Source organism: Scyliorhinus canicula, chromosome 20, assembly GCF_902713615.1.
Source record: "Scyliorhinus canicula chromosome 20, sScyCan1.1, whole genome shotgun sequence".
In the NCBI taxonomy this organism is placed as follows: Eukaryota; Metazoa; Chordata; class Chondrichthyes; order Carcharhiniformes; family Scyliorhinidae; genus Scyliorhinus; species Scyliorhinus canicula.
The window spans coordinates 35,132,799-35,144,211 of NC_052165.1; the positions used below are offsets into that span (position 1 = coordinate 35,132,799).

The 11,413-nt window shown below is 61.4% G+C and overlaps 1 protein-coding gene across 3 annotated transcripts in view; it reads right to left on the reverse strand.

Moving 5' to 3' along the window:
- Positions 1 to 10,475, reverse strand: part of LOC119955004 (nuclear transcription factor Y subunit beta-like) — a 45,967-nt gene extending 35,492 nt beyond the window's left edge. The window contains exon 1 of one of the 3 annotated variants that reach the window (XM_038780799.1): positions 10,353 to 10,475. The gene's annotated coding sequence lies outside the window, so the exon portion shown is untranslated. The remainder of the gene's footprint in view (positions 1 to 10,352) is intronic. The other 2 variants (XM_038780796.1, XM_038780798.1) reach the window with 2 other exon arrangements.
- Positions 10,476 to 11,413: the final 938 nt, after the last annotated feature.

Sequence of the window (11,413 nt, forward strand, 5' to 3'; positions counted from 1 at the left end):
TAATAAACAAGGATACCCCGCATTCTATAGTTTCCTCCCTGAATCGGCTGCCTCCTTCTCTACTGCACTATGGCTCAGAAGATTGTTGAAGAGGTCTGAGCACACAATCTAAACTACTGAGGGAGTGCTGCACTCTGGTAGATGCCGTCTTTTGAAGATAACAATGAAATTAAGCCCTGTCTTCCCTTGTGGGTGGGTGTAAAAGATCCCGTGGCGACTATTCAAAAAACAGCAGGGAAGTTCTCCCTAGTGTCTATTCTAGGGAAGTGCCTCTGTGTCTCTACTAGGGAAGTTTTCCCTAGTAGACACAGACTAGGCAAGTTTTCCCTAGTCGCGGGAACTTGTGCATGGAGTCAGAAGAAATAGGAGAGGCGTTGAATAAATACTTTTCTTCAATGTTCACCAAGGAGAGGGGCCATGTTTTTGAGGCCGAGTGTTATACAGGCGGGTAGGCTGGAGGAGGTAGATGTTCTGAAGAAGGATTTATTAGCAATTTTGAAAAACCTGAGGGTTGACAAGTCCCCTGGGCCAGATGGGATATATCCAAGGATTCTTTGGGAGGCAAGGGATGAGATTGCAGAGCCTTTGGCTTTGATCTTTGGGTCCTCACTGTCCACGGGGATAGTGCCAGAGGACTGGAGAGTGGCAAATGTTGGTCCTCTGTTCAAGAAAGGGAATAGGAATGACCCTGGTAATTATAGGCCAGTTAGTCTTACTTCGGTGGTCGATAAGTTAATGGAAAAGGTCCTGAAGGATAGGATTTATGACCATTTGGAAAGATGCAGCTTAATCCGGGATAGTCAACACGGCTTCGTGAAGTCTTGCCTCACAAATTTGATTGAATTCTTTGAGGAGGTAACTAAGTGTGCAGATGAAGATAGAGCAGTTGATGTCGTATACATGGATTTTAGTAAGGCGTTTAATAAGGTTCCCCATGGTCGGCTCATGCAGAAAGTAAGGAGGTGTGGGATAGAGGGAAATTTGGCCAATTGGATAAGTAACTGGCTATCACACAGAAGACAGAGGGTGGTAGTGGATGGAAAATTTTCAGACTGGAGACCAGTTACCAGTGGTGTACCACAGGGATCAGTGTTGGGTCCTCTGCTATTTGTGATTTTAACAATGACTTGGAGGAGGGGGCTGAAGGATGGGTCAGTAAATTTGCTGATGACGCCAAGATTGGTGGAGTAGTGGATGAGGTGGAGGGCTGTTGTAGGCTGCAAAGAGACATTGATAGGATGCAGAGCTGGGCCGAAAAATGGCAGATGGAGTTTAACCCTGAGAAGTGCGAGGTGATTCATTTTGGTAGAAAAAATTTGAATGCGGATTACAGGGTCAACCACAGGGTTCTGAGGAATGTGGAGGAACAGAGAGATCTTGGGGTTCATGTCCACAGATCTCTGAAGGTTGCCACTCAAGGGGATAGAACCGTGAAGAAGGCTTATAGTGTGTTAGCATTTATTAATAGGGGGCTTGAGTTTAAGAGCCGTGGGGTTATGCTGCAACTATACATGACCGTGGTGAGACCACATTTGGATTAGTGTGTGCAGTTCTGGTCACCTCATTATAGGAAGGATGTGGAAGCATTGGAAAGGGTGCAAAGGAGATTTACCAGGATGCTGCCTGGTTTGCAGGATAGGTCTTATGAGGAAAGGTTGAGGGAGCTAGGGCTTTTCTCTTTGGAGCAGAGGAGGATGAGAGGCGACTTAATAGAGGTTTATAAGATGATGAGGGGGATAGATAGAGTAGATGTTCAGAGACAATTTCCTCGGGTGGATGTAGCTGTTACAAGGAGGCATAACTATAAGATTCAGGGTGGGAGATATAGGAGGGATATCCGAGGTAGGTTCTTTACTCAGAGTGGTTAGGGTGTGGAATGGATTGCCTGCTATGATAGTGGAGTCGGACACTTTAGGAATTTTCAAGTGGTTATTGGATAGGCACATGGAGCACACCAGAATGACGGAGTGGGATAGCTTGATCTTGGTTTCAGACAATGCTCTGCACAACATCGAGGGCCGAAGGGCCTGTTCTGTGCTCTACTGTTCTATGTTCTGGCAAATATTGACCCATCATTAAAAAAAGCATTCTCATCAACATTACATTGCTATTTCTGTGTGCAAATTGACTGCCACATTTCCTGTGACAAGACAGCACGGTAGCACAGTGGTTAGCAATGCTGCCTCACAGTGCCAGGCATCCGGGTTCAATTCTGACCTCAGTGACTAGTGGGGTACCGCAGGAATCTGTGCGAGGACACAACTGTTCACATTATTCAATGATTTGGACGAGGGAATTAAACGTATTATCTCCAAATTTGCAGGTGACTCAAAGTTGGGTGGGAGGGTGAGCTGTGAGGAGGATGCAGATGCTTCAGTAGGACAGGCTGAGCGAGTGGGGCAAATGCATGGCAGCTGCAGTATAATGTGGATAAATGTGAGGTTATCTGCTTTGGTAGCAAAAATATGAAGGCAGATTATTATTTGAATGGGTGTAAATTGAGAGGTGAATACTCAGCTAGACATGGTGTCCTTCTGCATCAGTCGCTGAAAGCAAGCAGGCAGGTACAGCAGGCAATAAAGGCGGCAAATGGTATGTTGGCTTTCATAGCGAGAGCATTTGAGTAGAGGGATAGGGATGTTGTACTACAATTGTATAGAGCATTGGTGAGGCCACACCTGAAGTAGCGTGTGCAGTTTTGGTGTCCTTATCTTAAGATAGAATGTTCTCCATGGTGGGGGAGTCCAGAACTAGGCGTCATAGTTTGAGGATAAGGGGTAAACCTTTTAGGACTGAGGTGAGGAGAAATTTCTTCATCCAGAGTGGTAAACTTGTGGAATTTGCTACCACAGAAAGTAGTTGAGGCCAAAGCATTGTGTAATTTCAAGAAGGAATTATATATAGCTCTTGGGGCTAAAGGGATCAAGGAATATTGTTTGGGGGGTGGGAGAAAGAGGCAGGATCAGGATATTGAACTTGATCATAATGAATGGTGGGGCAGGAACGAAGGGCCCAACGGCCTCCTCCTGCTTCTATTTTCTATGTTTCTTGGGTGACTGTGTGGAGTTTACTTTCTCCTGCGTCTGCGTGGGTTTCCTCCGATTGCTTCAGTTTCCTACCACAGTCCAAACATGTGCAGGATTGGCAATGTTAATCATAGAATTTACAGTGCAGGAGACTATTCAGCCCATCGAGTCTGCACCGGCCCTTGGACAGAGCTCCCCACTTAAGCCTACACCTCCACCCTATTCCCATAACCCCACTAGGGGACACCAAGAGGCAATTTAGCATGGCCAGTCCACCTAACATCTTTGGGCTGTGGGAGGAAACTGGAGCACCAGGAGGAAGCCCACGGAGACAGAGGGAGAACGTGCAGACCCCGCACAGTGACCCAAGCTGGGAATCGTACCTGGGACCCTGGAGCTGTGAAGCAACAGTGCTAACCACTGTGCGACCGTGCCGCCAAGTCATTGGACAATTGGGGCAAATTAAGTTATGGGAATAGGGCCTAGGTAGAGTGCTCTTTCAGAGGTTCTGTGCATGCTAATTGGGTCAAATGGCCTCCTTCTGCACTATAGAGATTCTATGAACAATGACTAATTTCAAAAATGTTTTGTTGGTGGTAAAGCACATTGGGATGCCGTGGTTGTGAAAAGCTTTATAGAAAGGCAGGTTCTGTCTGTCCACCTTCAAATCCAGCTCTCTGGCCAAGCTATCGCTCACCATTTCCAATATCTCCTCGACCTGACGCAGGTGTCCATTTTTTGCCTGACTACACTTGTGAAATGCCATGGGATGTTTTTCTTTATTAACTGGGTTACGTGACAGCAAATTATTTCAACCAAAACTAATCCAGCATGGACTCTACAGAACTAATTTAGAAACAGCAGCCCATTCGGATTGAGTGAGATTAGCACATCTAATCACTCGTACACATGGACAGTTTAGCTTGTTATGTCACAGGGTGTGATAGCACTAACACTATCTTGGTGGATGAATGGAAAGCGGATGGAACACTCAGGGGATCCATTTTTGGAGCCAACAACATTAACATTCTGTAGTATTAATTCTCAAGCTGGATCATTGTAAATTTAAGTTACTTTTTTGCATTGCTCTTGAATGTCTCTTCAATAATACATCAATGAGATGTCAAAGTGTTATCACTGACATTTGTGAAATAAGTTCCTTATTCCTGTCCATGGTGAGTTATTCCTTTGTGTTTGGCCACTTCATCAAAAGACGTTGGAAATCCAAGAGTTTGCAAGCTGAACACACACAAATCCCAAACACAACAAGTAGTAAAGTAAGCCAGTCCACAAATGAGGCAGCACTCAGGATCAAATATTAACGGTTAGGTTCCCATATTCAATAATCACACTACGTTTTCAATGTTTGCAGAAAATCAGACCTCACCCCACCACCTCACACAATCCCACACTGGAGTAAGAGGGCAGCCGAGGTGTGCGGGGTGGGGAGATACAGGGCAGCCAAGCCCCGGGGGAGGGGGAAGAGAGAGAGAGGGCAGCAGCAGGGGTGGCGACAGAGGGCAGCCCAGAGGGGTGGGGACAATGGGGCAGCCACGGGGGTGGGGACAGCCGCAGGGTGGTGGGGTCAGAGGGCAGTCACAGGGGGGGTGGGGAGAGGGCAGTCACAGGGGGGGTGGGGAGAGGGCAGTCACAGGGGGGGTGGGGAGAGGGCAGTCACAGGGGGGGGTGGGGAGAGGGCAGTCACAGGGGGGGTGGGGAGAGGGCAGTCACAGGGGGGGTGGGGAGAGGGCAGTCACAGGGGGGGTGGGGAGAGGGCAGTCACAGGGGGAGGGGAGACAGAGAGCAACCGCGGTGGGGTGGGGACAGAGGGCAGCCACGGGGGTGGGGACAGAGGGCAGCCACGGGGGTGGGGACAGAGGGCAGCCACGGGGGTGGGGACAGAGGGCAGCCACGGGGGTGGGGACAGAGGGCAGCCACGGGGGTGGGGACAGAGGGCAGCCACGGGGGTGGGGACAGAGGGCAGCCACGGGGGTGGGGACAGAGGGCAGCCACGGGGGTGGGGACAGAGGGCAGCCAGGGGGGTGGGGACAGAGGGCAGCCACGGGGTGGGGAGGGGTGTGGGGGACAGAGGGCAGCCAGGGGGGTGGGGACAGAGGGCAGCCAGGGGGGTGGGGACAGAGGGCAGCCAGGGGGGGTGGGGACAGAGGGCAGCCAGGGGGGTGGGGGACAGAGGGCAGCCACGGGGGTGGGGACAGAGGGCAGACACGGGGGTGGGGACAGAGGGCAGCCACGGGGGTGGGGACAGAGGGCAGCCACGGGGGTGGGGACAGAGGGCAGCCACGGGGGTGGGGACAGAGGGCAGCCACGGGGGTGGGGACAGAGGGCAGCACGGGGGTGGGGACAGAGGGCAGCACGGGGGTGGGGACAGAGGGCAGCCACGGGGGTGGGACAGAGGGCAGCCACGGGGGTGGGGACAGAGGGCAGCCACGGGGGTGGGGACAGAGGGCAAGCCACGGGGGTGGGGGGACAGAGGGCAAGCCACGGGGGTGGGGACAGAGGGCAGCCACGGGGGTGGGGACAGAGGGCAGCCACGGGGGTGGGGACAGAGGGCAGCCACGGGGGTGGGGACAGAGGGCAGCCACGGGGGGGGGGACAGAGGGCAGCCACGGGGGTGGGGACAGAGGGCAGCCACGGGGGTGGGGACAGAGGGCAGCCACGGGGGGTGGGGACAGAGGGCAGCCACGGGGGTGGGGACAGAGGGCAGCCACGGGGGTGGGGACAGAGGGCAGCCACGGGGGTGGGGACAGAGGGCAGTCGTGGGGGAGTGGGGACAGAGGGCAGTCACAGGGGGGGGGACAGAGGGCAGTCACGGGGGTGGGGACAGAGGGCAGCCACGGCGGGGGGAGACAGAGGTCAGTCACCGGGGGGGAGACAGAGGGCAGTCACGGGGGGGAGACAGAGGGCAGTCACGGGGGGGAGACAGAGGGCAGTCACGGGGGGGAGACAGAGGGCAGTCACGGGGGGGAGACAGAGGGCAGTCACGGGGGGAGACAGAGGGCAGTCACGGGGGAGACAGAGGGCAGTCAATGGGGGGAGACAGAGGGCAGTCACGGGGGGGAGACAGAGGGCAGTCACGGGGGGGAGACAGAGGGCAGTCACGGGGGGGAGACAGAGGGCAGTCACGGGGGGGGAGACAGAGGGCAGTCACGGGGGGGAGACAGAGGGCAGTCACGGGGGGGAGACAGAGGGCAGTCACGGGGGGGAGACAGAGGGCAGTCACGGGGGGGGGGAGACAGAGGGCAGTCACGGGGGGGGGAGACAGAGGGCAGTCACGGGGGGGGGAGACAGGGCAGTCACGGGGGGGGAGACAGAGGGCAGTCACGGGGGGGGGAGACAGAGGGCAGTCACGGGGGGGGGAGACAGAGGGCAGTCACGGGGGGGGGGGGGGAGACAGAGGGCAGTTACGGGGGGGGGGGGAGAGGCAGAGGGCAGTCACGGGGGGGGAGATAGAGGGCAGTCACGGGGGGGGGGGAGATAGAGGGCAGTCACGGGGGGGGAGACAGAGGGCAGTCACGGGGGGGGGGAGACAGAGAGCAGTCACGGGGGGGGGGAGACAGAGGGCAGTCACGGGGGGGGGGAGACAGAGGGCAGTCACGGGGGTGGGAGACAGAGGGCAGTCACGGGGGGGGGAGACAGAGGGCAGTCACGGGGGGGGGGAGACAGAGGGCAGTCACGGGGGGGGGGAGACAGAGGGCAGTCACGGGGGGGGGAGACAGAGGGCAGTCACGGGGGGAGAGACAGAGGACAGTCACGGGTGTGGGGGGAGGGGGAGACAGAGGGCAGCCGCGCCGGGGGGGGGGGGAGACAGAGGGCAGAGTGGGGGGGGGGGGGGGGGGTCAGAGGGCAGAGTCGGGGGGGGGGGGTCAGAGGGCCAGAGTCGGGGGGGTCAGAGGGCAGAGTCGGGGGGGGGGGGGGAGACAGAGGGCAGAGTCGGGGGGGGGGGACAGAGGGCAGAGTCGGGGGGGGGGGGAGACAGAGGGCAGAGTCGGGGGGGGGGGGAGACAGAGGGCAGAGTCGGGGGGGGGGGAGACAGAGGGCAGAGTCGGGGGGGGGGGGAGACAGAGGGCAGAGTCGGGGGGGGGAGGAGACAGAGGGCAGAGTCGGGGGGGGGAGACAGAGGGCAGAGTCGGGGGGGGGGGGGGAGACAGAGGGCAGAGTCGGGGGGGGGAGAGACAGAGGGCAGCCGCGGGGGGGGGGGGGACAGAGGGCAGCCGCGGGCTGCGGGGGGGACAGAGGACAGCCGCGGGGTGGGGGGGGCAGAGGGCAGCCGCGGGGGGGGGGGGGGGGGACAGAGGGCAGCCGCGGGGGGGGGGGGGGGACGAGGGCAGCCGCGGGGGGGGGGGGACAGAGGGCAGAGTCGGGGGGGGGGGGGACAGAGGGCAGAGTCGGGGGGGGGGGGAGAGGACAGAGGGCAGAGTCAGGGGGGGGGGGGAGACAGAGGGCAGCCACGGGGGTGGGGACAGAGGGCAGCCACGGGGGTGGGGACAGAGGGCAGTCACGGGGGGGGGGGGACAGGGGGCAGCCACAGGGGTGGGGACAGAGGGCAGCCACGGGGGTGGGGACAGAGGGGCAGCCACGGGGGTGGGGACAGAGGGCAGCCACGGGGGTGGGGACAGAGGGCAGCCACGGGGGTGGGGACAGAGGGCAGCCACGGGGGTGGGGAAGAGGGCAGCCACGGGGGTGGGGACAGAGGGCAGCCACGGGGGTGGGGGACAGAGGGGCAGCCACGGGGGTGGGGACAGAGGGCAGCCACGGGGGTGGGGACAGAGGGCAGCCACGGGGGTGGGGACAGAGGGCAGCCACGGGGGTGGGGACAGAGGGCAGCCACGGGGGTGGGGACAGAGGGCAGCCACGGGGGGTGGGGACAGAGGGCAGTCGTGGGGGAGTGGGGACAGAGGGCAGTCACAGGGGGGGAGACAGAGGGCAGTCACGGGGGGGAGACAGAGGGCAGTCACGGGGGGGGAGACAGAGGGCAGTCACGGGGGGAGACAGAGGGCAGTCACGGGGGGAGACAGAGGGCAGTCAATGGGGGGAGACAGAGGGCAGTCACGGGGGGGGAGACAGAGGGCAGTCACGGGGGGGGAGACAGAGGGCAGTCACGGGGGGGGAGACAGAGGGCAGTCACGGGGGGGAGACAGAGGGCAGTCACGGGGGGGGGGACAGAGGGCAGTCACGGGGGGGAGACAGAGGGCAGTCACGGGGGGGAGACAGAGGGCAGTCACGGGGGGGAGACAGAGGGCAGTCACGGGGGGGAGACAGAGGGCAGTCACGGGGGGGAGACAGAGGGCAGTCACGGGGGGGAGACAGAGGGCAGTCACGGGGGGGGGGGGAGACAGAGGGCAGTCACGGGGGGAGGGAGACAGAGGGCAGTCACGGGGGGGGGGAGACAGAGGGCAGTCACGGGGGGGGGAGACAGAGGGCAGTCACGGGGGGGGGGGGGGGAGACAGAGGGCAGTCACGGGGGGGGAGACAGAGGGCAGTCACGGGGGGGGGAGACAGAGGGCAGTCACGGGGGGGGAGACAGAGGGCAGTCACGGGGGGGGGGAGACAGAGGGCAGTCACGGGGGGGGGGGAGACAGAGGGCAGTCACGGGGGGGGAGACAGAGGGCAGTCACGGGGGGGAGACAGAGGGCAGTCACGGGGGGGGGGGGAGACAGAGGGCAGTTACGGGGGGGGGGGAGAGAGGCAGAGGGCAGTCACGGGGGGGAGATAGAGGGCAGTCACGGGGGGGGGAGAGATAGAGGGCAGTCACGGGGGGGGAGACAGAGGGCAGTCACGGGGGGGGGGAGACAGAGGGCAGTCACGGGGGGGGGGAGACAGAGGGCAGTCACGGGGGGGGGAGACAGAGGGCAGTCACGGGGGTGGGAGACAGAGGGCAGTCACGGGGGGGGGGGAGACAGAGGGCAGTCACGGGGGGGGGGAGACAGAGGGCAGTCACGGGGGGGGGGGAGGACAGAGGGCAGTCACGGGGGGGGGGAGACAGAGGGCAGTCACGGGGGGGGAGACAGAGGGCAGTCACGGGGGGAGAGACAGAGGACAGTCACGGGTGTGGGGGGAGGGGGAGACAGAGGGCAGCCGCGCCGGGGGGGGGGGGGGGGAGACAGAGGGCAGAGTGGGGGGGGGGGGGGGAGGTCAGAGGGCAGAGTCGGGGGGGGGGGTCAGAGGGCAGAGTCGGGGGGGTCAGAGGGCAGAGTCGGGGGGGGGGGGGGAGACAGAGGGCAGAGTCGGGGGGGGGACAGAGGGCAGAGTCGGGGGGGGGGGAGACAGAGGGCAGAGTCGGGGGGGGAGACAGAGGGCAGAGTCGGGGGGGGGGGGGAGACAGAGGGCAGAGTCGGGGGGGGGAGACAGAGGGCAGAGTCGGGGGGGGGGAGACAGAGGGCAGAGTCGGGGGGGGGGGGGAGACAGAGGGCAGAGTCGGGGGGGGGGGAGAGACAGAGGGCAGAGTCGGGGGGGGGGAGAGACAGAGGGCAGCCGCGGGGTGGGGGGGGACAGAGGGCAGCCGCGGGCTGCGGGGGGGACAGAGGACAGCCGCGGGGTGGGGGGGGACAGAGGGCAGCCGCGGGGGGGGGGGGGGACAGAGGGCAGCCGCGGGGGGGGGGGGGGGGGACAGAGGGCAGCCGCGGGGTGGGGGGGGGGACAGAGGGCAGCCGCGGGGTGGGGGGGGGAGACGACAGAGGGCAGCCGCGGGGGGGGGACGACAGAGGGCAGCAACGGGGGGGGGGGGTGAGAGAGACAGAGGGCAGCCGCGGGGTGGGGGGGGGGGACAGAGGGCAGCCGCGGGGTTGGGGGGGGGGACAGAGGGCAGCCGCGGGGGGGGGGGGGGGGAGACAGAGGGCAGCCACGGGGGGTGAGAGAGACAGAGGCAGCAACGGGGGGGGGGGGGGAGACAGAGGGCAGCCACGGGGGCTGCGGGCGGGATAATTGGGCGGGAGAGCACGGTGAGAGAACCGATCTCTGGGGAGGAGTGTTTCCTTGACAAATGTCCGGCCGCCGCAGACACGAGCCGATCCTGGGCGCCCCCCGCCCGGGTCCGGCTGAGGCCCTGCCGCGGCTCCGGGAATCCGCAGCTGCCGGCGGCGGGGAGCAGCGCGGGCCTGGTGGGGGGCACGGTTCCGAATGGAGCCCGGGGCCTGCCAGTGGAACGAGCGGGGCTGCGAGCGGCCTGGAACCCGCGGCCGGCCTTTCCCAGTCGGCCGGAGCCGGTGCCGGGAGATGCAGCTGCAGGCGGCCAGTTTGGTTGAAGCGGGGAGGGGGGGGGGGAGCTGCAGGAATCGGTAGCGATCATTGGCCGAGCCGGGGACAAACCTTATTGAAGCGCTGCCGGAGCCCTGGTTGGTTAGTTGGAGAGGCGGCTGTGGTTGGACAAAATGGCTGCGAAGGAGCCAGTCCCAGCGCGGAGCTGCACTTCCAGGCGCCGCCGCCCCTCCCGCCGCCTCCCCCTCTGGGCCATTCCGGCTCCTCCCCCTCCCTTCTCTCCCTGTCACACCGCCCCACGGCGGAGCTCCATGTCCAGATCACTACCCCCAAACACACACACCGCTCCTTCTCCATGGTCCCCAGCTCGGAGCTGCAAATTCACAGCCCCAGACCTCCCAGCTGCAAGATCAGACCCTCCTCTATCTGTCCCCAGCTCGGAGCTACAAACTGCCCCCCCCTCCCCTTGTCCCCAGCTCGGAGCTGCAATTGGGTTTCCGCCTCCTCACCCCCTTGTCCCCAGCTCGGAGCTGCATCCCCAGGCCCTCCGCCCGCAGACTCCCCTCCTACCCCCAGGGTCGTCAAAGGGACAACTTTGCACTGCCCTGAATGGCCCTCTGCTCAGACCCTATTTCAGGCCTCCTCACCCCCTTGTCCCCAGCTCGGAGCTGCATCCCCAGGCCCTCCGCCCGCAGACTCCCCTCCTACCCCCAGGGTCGTCAAAGGGACAACTTTGCACTGCCCTGAATGGCCCTCTGCTCAGACCCTATTTCAGGCTGCGATTGAGTAATCCAGGATTTGAATGGCGATGGGGAGGATGGAGGGAGAGTGAAGGTGAAGTGTTTGGGGGAAATCAGGGGTAATTTGTGGGAGCAATTGAGATTAAATTATAGGGGTATTTGGGGTAAACAATTGTAGGTATTTTGCTGCTCTATCTCTATCACACCAATGGAGGCCTGTGGAATACCTCAATCCTCCCACATTGGCTTCTCAATTCCTGCTCTCTCAAGGCTATCCCCTATTCCCATACCCCCATTTTCCAACACTACAATGAGATTGATTAATAAGGGGAATATATATTACGAATAAGCGAGCGGGGAACATAAAAACAGACTGTAAAGGTTTCTATGCGTATGCAAAGAGAAAAAGATTGATAAAAATGAATGTAGGGC